This window comes from Chelonia mydas, chromosome 20 (genome assembly GCF_015237465.2).
Source record: "Chelonia mydas isolate rCheMyd1 chromosome 20, rCheMyd1.pri.v2, whole genome shotgun sequence".
Taxonomy (NCBI): Eukaryota; Metazoa; Chordata; order Testudines; family Cheloniidae; genus Chelonia; species Chelonia mydas.
Window position 1 is genome coordinate 11,099,736 of NC_051260.2, and position 13,928 is coordinate 11,113,663.

Consider the following 13,928-nt stretch of genomic DNA (forward strand, 5'->3'; position numbering starts at 1 on the left):
GTGACAACGTGTTTTCCTTTCACCTTTCCCGATTTTTCCTTATTTTTAAAATTGATTGTTTAATAAAACTGTATTTGTTTTGAACTGTATGTGATGATCAGTGGGTCAGGGAAGCACAGAGCAGAGAGAGCACCCCGGAGTGGGGACACCCTAGCCCCTGCCCTAAGTGACCACCACAAGGTTGGGGGTGGAGCCCCCCAGGAATCCCTGGCCCAGCCTTGTCGAGGTTACGAGGACTCTGCCACAGGAGAGTGGAAGGGGAGCCCTCGAGGTCAGGCAGCCTCTGGGTAAAGGGAGTGGGAGCGCAGACTCAGACTGTGCATAAGCCAGGAAAGTTCCCCGCAAATAGCGGGGAGCAATCACCTGCTTACCTAACGGGAGGCCCTGGTTCAAGTCCCTTGCCCCAGGCAGCAGAGCAGGGATTTGAAAACAGGGGGTCTGTCCCTCCCTCTGGTGTTTCTGAGACAGGTGTTCAGAGCTGTACATCCTGCAGCGTCTCCCTCCCCTTGAGGGATGGGGCTTAGGCCACACGCCTGTCCTGGGCGCTTCCTACTGGCTGGCTCCATGGGCTGGTGTCAAGGTTCCTTCCCCACTCTGAACTCTAGGGTACAGATGTGGGACCTGCATGAAAACCTCCTAAGCTTACTTTTACCAGCTTAGGTTAAAACTTTCCCAAGGTACAAACTATTTTACCCTTTGCCCTTGGACTTCCACTGCCACCACCAAACATTTATCTGGGTTTATTGGGAAAACGTTGTTTGGAAACGTCTTTCCCCCCAAAATCCTCCCACCCTTGCACCCCACTTCCTGGGGAAGGTTTGGTAAAAATCCTCACCAATTTGCATAGGTGACCACAGTCCCAAACCCTTGGATCTTAGAACAATGAAAAAGCATTCAGTTTCCTTACAAGAAGACTTTTAATAGAAGAAAAAAAAATCACCTCTGTAAAATCAGGATGGTAAATACCTTACAGGGTAATTAGATTCAAAACATAGAGAATCCCTCTAGGCAAAACCTTAAGTTACAAAAAAGACACACAGACAGGAATATTCATTCTATTCAGCATAGCTATTTTCTCAGCCATTTAAAGAAATCATAATCTAACACATATCTAGCTAGATTTCTTACTAAGTTCTAAGACTCCATTCCTGTTCTGTCCCCGGCAAAAGCATCACACAGACAGACACAGACCCTTTGTTTTTCTCCCTCCTCCCAGCTTTTGAAAGTATCTTGTCTCCTCATTGGTCATTTTGGTCAGGTGCCAGCGAGGTTATCCTAGCTTCTTAACCCCTTACAGGTGAAAGGATTTTTCCTCTGGCCAGGAGGGATTTTAAAGGTGTATACCCTTCCCTTTATATTTATGACAGCTGGCTTCTGTGAGTCGCTTTCTTAGGCACCTAACTCTCCTCCCTCTGCCTGCCTAGCGTGAGGGCTCCACTGGGCACCAGGCGCCTCGGCACCAGGGTCTGCAATGCTGGAGTCCCTTTGTGGATCTCACCCTCGGTTCAAACCCAAAGAGACGATGCAGCCAGTCTCTGAGCAGCGAGTGGCACACGTGAAGCGCAGCGTGTCACAGCTCCTCCTTGTGACTCATCCACATAGAGGACACCAGTCTACTAGTGCCGCAGCTCCATGGAGTCACTTGCTTAACTGAAGTGGCCGTGGTCTGTGCTCTGCTGCTGAAGGTCCATGGCTCTGCACTTGCCGCGGCTGGGGTTGCTACCCCAGGGCTGCATCCCCAGAGGGTGATGGTCAGCGTCACAGCGCCTAGCAAATCACTGGGATTCACAAAGCTGGAATTTGGCGTCTAGGCTCCCCGTGCAATGACGGGCCTCTGAATGGGAATCCCAAAAGCCAGCAGGCTGGGCAGCGCCTCACTAAGGTCCCTTATGTGGGGTGCTGAGCCAAGGGGCGTGCGTTAAGTCCTGCCCCTCTCCCAGGCCAGGTGCCTAAGTCCTGGCTGCAGGAAGGTGCCTCCCTCTGCTTGGCGTTCTCAGCTGTGAGCCCTCGCCTGGCGTTAGGCTTCTCTGCAGGGGCCCGATCCAGCAGGTGAGCTCTGAGCCCCACGTGCCAGAGGGGCCCTGCAGGGCATGAGGCTGCAGGGCATGTGCCCAGCGGCAGCACATGGGCACTTTGGGAACTCTAACTGCAGAAAGGTGGGTGCTGAGTGAGTTTAGCCACCTCCTGGGCTCAGCTGCAGCTGACCGGGGCCTTTGTGAATCCCAGTGGGCCCGATTCTGCAGTTTAGGTGCGTAAAGTGGCAGTTGGGCACCTAAATCCCTTTGTGAATCTAGCCTGCAGAGTCTGTCATTGGAATAACAGACCTGGGCACAGCTGCAGCCGGCCGGCTCGGCTGACTCGAGCTAGGGCTGCAGGGCTAAAAGTTGCCATGCAGAAGATCGGGCTCATGCTGGAGCCCAGGCTCTGGGTCCCTCCCTCCTCGCAGGGTCCCAGACCTCGGGCTCCAGGCTCAGCCTGAATGTTTGCGTAGGAATTTTTAGCCCCGCAGCACAAGCCCGAGTCAGCCGAGCCGGGCCAGCCGCGGGTGTTGAGTTGCTGTGTGGATTTATCGTGGGTTTTCCCCTTTGGTCTGGAAGCTGGGCTGCATGCCTCACCAGATCCGGCTCTCGTCACACTGCTGCTTCCTCCTAGAAGGATCCAAGGAAGAAGCGCCTGGAATTCTGAGTGCAAGCCTGGGGTCCACACTCTAAGAAAAAGGTTGGAAAATTGGAGAAGTTTCAGAAAAGAGCTACAAGAATGATCTGAGGCCTGGAAAACCAGCCTGATGGCAGAGACTGAAGCACTTTGCCCAAGAGGTGGCGAAGAAGTGACTGGTATAAAAGCACCTGTGTGGGGGCAGATTTCTGGGAGCAGAGCGCGCTCTAATCGAGCAGTCAAAGGCAGAGCAAGATCTGATGGCTGGAAGCTGAATCTTGACAGGTCCAAACTGGGAATAAAGCCCACGTGTTTCACATCCAGGGGAACCAACCAGGAGACCAACTTCCCCAGACTCTCCACTTTGAGTCTTGGCACCAAGACTGGATCTTCTTCCAACATCTGCTCTAATTTCCCACAAGTCCCTGGGCCGGATGCAGGAATCCCTGGGGGAGGGTCTTTGGCCTGTAGAGTGCAGGAAGCCAGACTAGATGATCCGAATGGCCCGTCTAGTGTTGGTATCTCTGAGAAGAGCATCCCTTGGCCCCTGCAGTGTTTGGCCCTGGAAGGAAGCCCAGAAAGGAGAAGCGGACTCAAAAACTCTTACCAGAGGCTCTCCAGAACAGCCCTGGGGTCTGGCCATAGGTTCATATTGGTTTTGATTTGATCCAAGCCAGATCCCCCATCCCCAGCTGTCTCACCTGGACCACCCTGAGCGGGAAGCCTGTGGTGTGCTGGATGCTAAGCAAGCCCAGCTGCTGTGTGGGGGGAGTCCAAGGAACCAGCAGCTCCTGTTGGTGATGCAGAACCAGAGCAAGGAGCAGCAAGGAGCCTTCTGGCCTCACTCTATCTGCTTCTGCCTGACGCAGAGCCCAGGAAGAGGTTTCGTGGAACCCGTTGACCCCATTCCTGGACCAGCTGCAGCACGAAGGGACCGTGAAGGCAGGGCCAGGCTGCTGGACAAGGCTGTGGAGCAGCAGGGGTCTGTGCCCTCCACCACTTCTGGCGACGTGCCTCTAGTAGGGGAAGGGGATGGGGGCTTGGGAAAGACATCCAGATATTCCCCATTTAACCACTGCAGGGGAAGGTGTCCTGGGGCTAATGGAGCATCACAGGAACAAAGAAAGGCAGGCAGGCAGCAGGCCCAGTGGAGGCTCCATGCTGGTTCATGGCTGTGGCTCCAACACAGATCGGCCCAAGGTCAGCACCCAGAGCACTAGTAAAATGGCCGGGACAACTGGGCATTCCCTCCATTGGCCGATGCCTTCGGAACAGCCCCTTCAGGAATCCGCATCTCCAAGGGCCACTGTCAGTTCCTGGGTTTCATTTGCCCCAGCCCCAGCTGGGTTTGGCAGGCTGCTGTGGAAGACAGAACTCCATGCAGGGGGTGTGATGAAGTGGGACTGTTCTTAACGGTTCCTCTGAATAGTGTGGGGGTGCCTCAGTTTCCCCTATGCAGTTCTTAAGTATCTAGGTGGTGGGGTAAGGGTGTATGATCATTGCAGAGCCCTAGAGGGCAGGTGTGTGCAGGGGTCTGGACACAGAGAATGGCCAACACCCTGTTTCCTGGCAACTGATGGCCTGGGCCCTTCCCCCCTGCAAGGTGAGAGCTAAAGGGTCGGAGAACAAAGGAATCCGGTGCCTTCCTGGCCCGGGAAAGGGACAAGGCCCAGAGGAGGAGGGGCTGGAGGGAATTTCAGTTGGGGGCTGGCTGGGACATGGAGTGAAGGGCAGACGTGGTTGTCTGGCTTACTGCCCCCCAAAATGGACCCAGCTGAGGGGTCCTGTTCTCTGCACCTGCAAACTCTGTTTTAGACCATGTTCCTGTCACCTAATAAACCTCTGTTTTACTGGCTGGCTGAGAGTCCCGTCTGACTGCGGAGCTGGGGTGCAGGACCCTCTGGCTTCCCCAAGACCCCGCCTGGGCGGACTCGCTGTGGGAAGCGCACGGAGGGGCAGAGGATGCTGAATGCTCCGAGGTCAGACCCAGGAAGGTGGAAGCTATGTGAGCTTTGTGTCCTGAAGACAGGCTGCTCACAGAAAGGAGACTTCCCCAGAGTCCTGACTGGCTTCATGGGGAGCAGTTCCAGAGCATCGCCCAGGGACTCCGTGACAAGTGGTGGGAGCGGTGGGATGTACTGCACTCCGCGGATGGCGCTTCCTTCAGTAAGTGACTGGGGAGCAGCAAAACGAAGGGGGATTGACGAGGACCAGGCGTGCTGAAGGCTCAGAGAGGAGCGGTTTTGGGGGGCGGTTAACCCCTGGGAGTGTGTGACCAGCGATAAGGACTGTGCAGTAATGGGGTCCCCCTGGGGACTGTGGTAAGCAGTCTCAGGGGCGGAGGAGCCTGCGACTTGGCCCTGGGAGAGAGAAGGACTTTTGCAGTAACAGGGTTCCCCTGGGGATTGTAGCAAGCAGTCCAAGGGGCGAAGGAGTCTGCAGCTCGACCCTGGCAAAGAGGTGGTGACCTCGAGAAGGGCTGGCACACTAGAGGTTCTCCCTGGAAACCATGAGGAGCTGAGAGCACACAGGCCTGTGAGTCCACAACAACTTGTGGACAGCGGAGCGATGGCCTATCACCATCTGCGGAAGAAGGACATTGTAACCCTGTGCAGAAAGAGAGGGTTGCACATTGGAAAGTTCACCAAAGCACAGTTAATCGTGCAGCTGGAAGAGGATGACCACCCTAAGGAACAGATTCCTGACCCCAATGGGGCTATAGCAGGATCTGGGAGCAGCTGGAGTGGGAGCCAGGCATCCCCTAAACTCCTGTCCCTGACCAGACGAGGGTCTTCACGATCAGGTTCCCCATCAGGGGATCGGAGATGGATGGGATTGGAGCTGAGTCCGAGAGAGCAAGAGGACTGTGAGAAACAGCGAGAGTCCAAGAAAGAGCTGCAGAAGCAGCAGCAGCATGAACTGGCGGTGGTGGAGCGGAGAGGCATAGGGGTCCTCCCAGGGGTCAGTGGGAACAGACCCCGGTGTGCCAGTTCTGCAGGGAACCTCGAGACTAAATTGCTGCCCCTGGTTAAGGATGGGGGGGATGTGGATGCCCACCTCACTGCCTTTGAGCAGGCTGGAGATTTGAATCAGGGGGACCCTGCGGAAAAGCCCCAGTTTCTAGCTCCCTTGCTGGGTCCCAAGGCCATAGACCCCGTCAGCCAGATGGGTGGGGAGGTGGACAGGCTCCCACTCCTGACTCCAACCTATATGTCTGTGTGGAGTTTCCTGGGGCCAGGCCCCTCAGACCCCCAGTGGGAGCGGAAGGTGATGGTCAATGGGGAGACATTCCTGGAGTGGCGAGATCCTGGGACAGAGAGAACAGTTGTCAGGCCCCAGGTGGTGCAGCCTCAGATGCTGAGGGGCTGTGTGAGCTGGGTGAGGGTCCCAGGGATGAATCCCCTCAACCTGCCTATGGCCCAGATCCCTGTGCAGACCCAGGAGGGGTGGGGCTGGCTGGTTGTTGGGGTTCTCCAGGACACCAGCTGTGAAACCCTGTTAGGGAGTGACTGTGTCTCTTTGGGACAGGATCCAGGCCTTGCTCCTGTAACTGCGGAGGGTTTGAATTTGAATCCAGGGAACCAATCGGTGGAGAGGGAAATGGTCAGTGAAAATGCAGATGACCTGGCTGGCAGCAGGGAGGAGCTGCTAGGCTCAGGCTACCTGCCTGCCTGTAACCAGACCCCTGGGGCTCCCCGCCCCCCTTGCACACCGGAGGGGGGCTCACGCTGGCTCTGATGCAGTGAGGAAAGTAGCGAGCTCGCTGCCTACCCCCACTGGGACAGCAAGGGCAGCGCTGAGCACAGTGGGAGCTGAGACCCCAGCTGAGTGGGGGGAGACACAGGCAGGGCAGGGCAGGGGATCTGTTGGGAGTGGCAAGGTGCTTGGTAAGGAAAGTCTGGATAAGCCTAGGCAGCCTTGTGAGCTGATGGCTGTGTCTAGTCAGCAAGGTGGGAAGGCGAGGCGAGTGGAAGATGAGTGTCCCTGGACCTTACCTGTTAGCTGGGTGGAGAATTGGGACAGTGAAGGAAATGTGCCTGTGTCTGTCAGGAGTATTGACTTGCCTATGGAGGGAGCTACCCTGATCTCCAAGCAGTTGTCTGTGACCAGCCTTGTGTGCTGGGACAAGGGGAATGAGATCCCAAGCTGTGTTTCTGGTAAAGGAGAAAGTGTGTCCGGCTCTTCTTTGTCTGTGGAGCAGACAGAAGGGGCCTTTCAGCCTGTGATGGTTGAGGGTAGTGCAGTTGTCTCAGAGTTGGTTCTGGATTCAGCTAAAGCCCAGGAAGGGAAGGGTCCTAAGTTTGTGTCTGCTCGGGAGAATGGTCCTGCAACTAGGTCGCATCCAATTAGTGTCTATGTAAACTCCCAGAGACCAGACAATTCTGGTGCTTGTATTTTGCCTGTTGCTAGTGTGTTGTTGGGAAAGGGTGTAGCAACCCTGTCTAATCAGGGTGAGATCCTAGCCAGGGCACAAGGAGAGCATGAAGGTGATGTGATTGTGTTACCTACTGAGGGTGTGGAAACCTTTGGCAAGAAGGCAAAGATTCCTGAACTTGTGTGTGGCAAAGGGAAGGAGAATGCTTCTGACCTTTCATCTAGGAAGTCTGTAAGTTTGCCTGAAAGGGGATTGTGTAGAAATCCGCCGGATGGGCCAGAGGTAATTCTGGATGTAAGGGAGACCCAGAAAGAGTCTGTTGTTGCTCAGGAAAGTGTTCCTCTTGAGCAAGCCCTCGGTGAAGAGGGTAAGAGCAGAATTTCTGTGAGGGGTGAATTGTTGCATAGAAAAGCTCTAGGGAAAGGAATCCTCATGGAGTCTTTGCAAGCAGTTTACTGCAACTGAAGGGTGTGAAAGTGATTTAATCAAGAAAGTTTCAGTTCCTAACAGCCAGAAATTTTCTGTTGTGAATGGATCCACTGACTTTCCTGTTATAAGATCCAGTGTGGATAGCTTTGAGAAGGTCTCAGATGGAGTGAAAGCTGTTAAGAAAGTTAAACAGTCCTATAACCAAGTGTCTGTGTTTGGCCAGCTTGTTGGGGAGAAGACCCAATCCCAGTTTGACCCCCTGGGGTTTTGGGGGTGGCCAAAGAGCACGGGCCGCATAAACCTTCCCACATGCGGCCTCCGAGTGCTATCAACCACCTCTGACCTAAGGGAGAGCTTGAAACTGGAAGGGCCTGGTGTAACTCCTACCAAGGAATGGGAGAGATGCTGGGGCATCCATGGGAATGCTGGTGGCTTCGAACTTCCCCAGGTCACTGGCTAAAGTGACCCTGCAAAGTTCGATCTCGAAGGGGGATGTGACGAAGGGGGACTGTTCTTAATGTTTCCTCTGAATAGTGTGGGGGGGGCCTCAGTTTCCCCTATGCAGTTCTTAAGTATCTAGGGGGTGGGGTAAGGGTGTATGATCATTGCAGAGCCCTAGAGGGCAGGTGTGTGCAGGAGTCTGGACACAGAGAATGGCCGACACCCTGTTTCCTGGCCACTGATGGCCTGGGCCCTTCCCCCCTGCAAGGTGAGAGCTAAAGGGTTGGAGAACAAAGGAATCAGGTGACCTCCTGGCCAGGGAAAGGGACAAAGCCCAGAGGAGGAGGGGCTGGAGGGAGTTTCAGTTTGGGGCGGGCTGGGGACGAGGAGTAAAGGGCAGACGTGGTTGTCTGGCTCACTGCCCCCCAAAATGGACCCAGCTGAGGGGTCCTGTTCTCTGCACCTGCAAGCTCTGTTTTAGACCCTGTTCCTTCGTCTAATAAACCTCTGTTTTACTGGCTGGCTGAGAGTCCCATCTGACTGCGGAGTTGGGGTGCAGGACCCTCTGCCTTCCCCAAGACCCCGCCTGGGCGGTCTCGCTGGGGGAAGCGCACGGAGGGGCAGAGGATGCTGAATGCTCCGAGGTCAGACCCAGGAAGGTGGAAGCTGTGTGAGCTTTGTGTCCTGAAGACAGTCCGCTCACAGAAAGGAGACTTCCCCAGACTCCTGCCTGGCTTCAAGAGCATCGCCCAGGGACTCCGTGACAGGGACGGGCGCTCGGGCGCAGGCTGCAGGGAGGGGACGGGCGCTCGGGCGCAGGCTGCAGGGAGGGGACGGGCGCTCGGGCGCGGGATGTGGTCCGAGCTGGGTTCTGCAGTGTGGGCATTGGCACTGTAAGAGCCAGCGCTCTCACCTGTGCTGGGTCCCGTCATTGTGCAGTTTCCTGTTGCTCTCCAGCACAGGAAGGCAGCGCTCAGACGACTGTTGAGGCCTAGTTGTCACGGAGTCCCTGGGCGATGCTCTGGAACTGCTCCCCATGAAGCCAGTCAGGACTCTGGGGCAGTCGCCTTTCTGTGAGCAGCCTGTCTTCAGGACACACAGCTCACACAGCTTCCACCTTCCTGGGTCTGACCTCAGAGCATTCAGAATCCTCTGCCCCTCCGTGCGCTTCCCCCAGCGAGTCCGCTCAGGCGGGGCTCCTGGGGAAGCCAGAGGGTCCTGCACCCCAACTTCGCAGTCAGACTTGACTCTCAGCCAGCCAGTAAAACAGAGGTTTATTAGATGACAGGAACATGGTCTAACCCAGAGCTTGCAGGTGCAGAGAACAGGACCCCTCAGCTGGGTCCATTTTGGGGGGCAGTGAGCCAGACAACCACGTCTGCCCTTCACTCCATGTCCCAGCCAGCCCCAAACTGAAAGTCCCTCCAGCCCCTCCTCCTCTGGGCTTTGTTCCTTTCCCGGGCCAGGAGGTCACCTGATTCCTTTGTTCTCCAACCCTTTAGCTCTCACCTTGCAGGGGGGAAGAGCTCAGGCCATCAGTTGCCAGGAAACAGGGTGTCGGCCATTCTCTGTGTCCAGACTCCTGCACACACCTGCCCTCTAGGACTCTGCAATGATCATACACCCTTATCCCACCACCTAGATACTTAAGAACTTCATAGGGGAACTGAGTCACCCCCACACTATTCAGAGGAAACATTAAGAACAGTCCCACTTCGTCACATCTCTCCCCCCTTCGAGATCGAACTGAGCGGGGTCACTTTAGCTGGTGACCTGGGGAAGTTCGAAGCCACCAACGTTCCCATGGATGCCCCAGCATCTCTCCCATTCCTTGGTAGGAGTTACACCAGGCCCTTCCAGTTTCACGCCCTCCCTTAGGTCGGGGGTGGTCGATAGCACTCGCAGGCCGCATGTGGGAAGGTTTATGCGGCCCGTGCCCTTTGGCCACCCCAAAACCCCAGGGGGTCAAACTGGGATTGGGTCTTCTCCCCATCAAGCTGGCCAAACACAGCCACTTGGTTATAGGACTGTTTAACTTTCTTAACAGCTTTCACTTCATCTGAGACCTTCTCAAGGCTCTCCACACTGGGTCTTTCAACAGGACAGTCAGTGGATCCATTCACAACAGAAAATTTCTGGCTGTTAGGAACTGAAACTGTCTTGATTAAATCACTTTCACACCCTTCAGTGGCAGTAAACTGCTTGCAAAGACTCCATGAGGATTCCTTTCCCTAGAGCTTTTCTATGCAACAATTCACCCCTCACAGAAATTCTGCCCTTACCCTCTTCACCGAGGGCTTGCTCTAGAGGAACACTATCCTGAGCAACAACAGACTCTTTCTGGGTCTCACTTACATCCAGAATCACCTCTGGCCCATCTGGCGGATTCCTACACAATCCCCTTTGAGGCAAACTGACAGACTTCCTAGAGAAAAGGTCAGAAGCATTCTCCTTCCCTTTGCCACACACAAGTTCAGGAATCTCTTCCTTCTTGCTACAGGTTTCCACACCCTCAGTAGGTAACACAATCACATCACCTTCATGCTCTCCTTGTGCCCTGGCTAGGATCTCACCCTGATTAGACAGAGTTGCGACACCCTTTCCCAACAAAACACTAGCAACAGGCAAAATACAAGCACCAGAATTGTCTGGGCTCTGGGATTTTACATAGACACTAACTGGATGCGACCTAGTTACAGGGCCATTCTCCTGAGCAGACCCAAACTTAGGACCCTTCCCTTCCTGGGCTTTAGCTGAATCCAGAACCAACTCTGAGACAACTGCACTATCCTCAAACATCACAGGCTGAAAGGCCCCTTCTGTCTGCTCCACAGACAAAGAAGAGCCGGACACACTTTCTCCTTTCCTAGACACACAGCTTGGGATCTCATTCCCCTTGTCCCAGCACACAAGGCTGGTCACAGACAACTGCTTGGAGATCAGGGTAGCTCCCTCCATAGGCAAGTCAATACCCCTGACAGACACAGGCACATTTCCTTCCCTGTCCCAATTCTCCACCCAGCTAACAGGTAAGGTCCAGGGACACTCATCTTCCACTCTCCTCGCCTTCCCACCCTGCTGACTAGACACAGCCATCGGCTTACAAGGCTGCCTAGGCTCATCCAGACTTTCCTTACCAACACCTTGCCACTCCCCACAGATCCCCTGCCCTGCCTGTGTCTCCCCCCACTCAGCTGGGGTCTCAGCTCCCACTGTGCTCAGCGCTGCCCTTGCTGTCCCAGTGGGGGTAGGCAGCGAGCTCGCTGCTTTCCTCACTGCATCACAGCCAGCCTGAGCCCCCTCTCCGGTGTGCAAGGGTGCAGGGAGCATCTCTCTGTCCCACCCAGCCCCAGGGGTCTGGTTACAGGCAGGCAGGTACCCTGAGCGTAGCTGCTCCTCCCCCATGCCAGCCAGGTCATCTGCATTTTCACTGACCATTTCCCTCTCCACCGATTGGTTCCCTGGATTCAAATTCAAACCCTTGGCAGTTACAGGAGCAGGGTCTGGATCCTGTCCCAAAGAGACACAGTCACCCCACAACAGGGTCTCGCAGCCGATATCCCGGAGAACCCCAACAACCAGCCAGCCTGACCCCTCCTGGGTCTGCACAGGGATCTGGGCCATAGGCAGGGCGAGGGGCTTCATCCCTGGGACCCTCACCCAGCTCACACAGCCCCTCAGCATCTGAGGCTGCACCACCCAGGGCCTGACAACAGTTCTCTCTGTCCCATGATCTCGCCACCCCAGGAATGTCTCCCCAATGACCATCACCTTCCACTCCCACTGGGGGTCCGAGGGGCCCAACCCCAGGAAACTCCACACAGACATATAGGTTGGGACCAGGAGTGGGAGCCCGTCCACCTCCCCACCCATCTGGCTGACGGAGTCTACGGCCTTGGGACCCAGCAAGGGAGCTAGACACCGGGGCTTTTCCGCAGGGTCCCCCTGGTTCAAATCTCCAGCCTGCTCAAAGGCAGTGAGGTGGGCATCCACATCCCCCCCCTCCTTAACCAGGGGCAGCAATTTAGTCTCGAGGTTCCCTGCGGAACTGGCCCCCCGGGGTCTATCCCCACTCACCCCTGGGAGGTCCCCTAGGCCGCTCCGCTCCCCCACCGCCAGTTCATGCTGCTGCTGCTGCTTCTGCAGCTCTTTCTCGGGCTCTCGCTGTCTCTCACAGTCCTCTTGCTCTCTCGGACTCAGCTCCAACCCATGCATCTCCGATCCCCGGATGGGGAACCCGATCGTGAAGACCCTCGTCTGGTCGGGGACAGGAGTCTTGGCGATGCCTGGCTACTACTCCAGCTGCTCCCAGATCCTGCTATAGCCCCATTTGGGGTCAGGAATCTGTCCCTTAGAGCGGTCATCCTCCTCCAGCTGCATGATGAACTGTGCTTTGGTGAACTTTCCAATGCTCAACCCTCTCTTTCTGCACAGGGTTACAATGTCCTTCTTAAGGAGATGGTGACAGGCCGTCACTCCGCTCTTCCCAAGTTGTTGTGGACTCACAGGCCTGTGTGCTCTCAGCTCTCCGCGGTTTCCAGGGAGAACCCCTAGTGTGCCAGCCCTTCTCGAGGTCACCACCTCTTTGCCAGGGTCGAGCTGCAGACTCCTCCGCCCCTTGGACTGCTCGCTACAATCCCCAGGGGAACCCTGTTACTGCAAAAGTCCTTCTCTCTCCAAGGGCCAAGCCGCAGGCTTCTCCGCCCCTGAGACTGCTCACCGCAGTCCCCAGGGGGACCCCACTACTGCACAGTCCTTCTCTCTGGTCACACACTCCCAGGGGTTAACCGCCCCCTGAAACCGCTCCTCTCTGAGCCTTCAGCACGCCTGGTCCTCGTCAATCCCCCTTCGTTTTACTGCTCCCCAGTCACTTACTGCAGGAAGCACCATCCACGGGGTGCAGTACATCCCACCACTGCCACCAGTTGTCACGGAGTCCCTGGGCGATGCTCTGGAACTGCTCCCCATGAAGCCAGTCAGGACTCTGGGGAAGTCGCCTTTCTGTGAGCAGCCTGTCTTCAGGACACACAGCTCACACAGCTTCCACCTTCCTGGGTCTGACCTCAGAGCATTCAGCATCCTCTGCCCCTCCGTGCGCTTCCCCCAGCGAGTCCGCTCAGGCAGGGCTCCTGGGGAAGCCAGAGGGTCCTGCACCCCAACTTTGCAGTCAGACAGGACTCTCAGCCAGCCAGTAAAACAGAGGTTTATTAGACGACAGGAACATGGTCTAACCCAGAGCTTGCAGGTGCAGAGAACAGGACCCCTCAGCTGGGTCCATTTTGGGGGGCAGTGAGCCAGACAACCACGTCTGCCCTTCACTCCATGTCCCAGCCAGCCCCAAACTGAAAGTCCCTCCAGCCCCTCCTCCTCTGGGCTTTGTTCCTTTCCCGGGCCAGGAGGTCACCTGATTCCTTTGTTCTCCAACCCTTTAGCTCTCACCTTGCAGGGGGGAAGGGCCAGGCCATCAGTTGCCAGGAAACAGGGTGTCAGCCATTCTCTGTGTCCAGACTCCTGCACACACCTGCCCTCTAGGGCTCTGCAGTGATCATACACCCTTACCCCACCCCCTAGATACTTAAGAACTGCATAGGGGAACTGAGTCACCCCCACACTATTCAGAGGAAACATTAAGAACAGTCCCACTTCGTCACAGTGCAGTTTCCTGTTGCTCTCCAGCACAGGAAGGCAGCGCTCAGACGGCTGTTGAGGCCTGGCTGTTGCTTTGCTGCCATTTCACCTCTGTTGCCTGCGCAATGAGGATGCTTTTGTTCCAGCCTGGGGGAGGGTTCAAGAGCGAGGTACCCCCATTGTCAGTGCTCCTCTCTGGGCGCAGGAGTCACTGTGACTGACTGTACCCCTGAGTTCACCCCTTGTGCACTATTGTCATAATCTCTGTACAAGGATGACTGGGGAAGGCGCCTCTGAAGACTCATCATTTGCTGGTCACTGTTGTCTTGGTCAAGGTGGGTGGCAACATTGTTGAAGTTGTAAGATTGCACAGCATGGTGTTATTAGCACATGTTCCAAA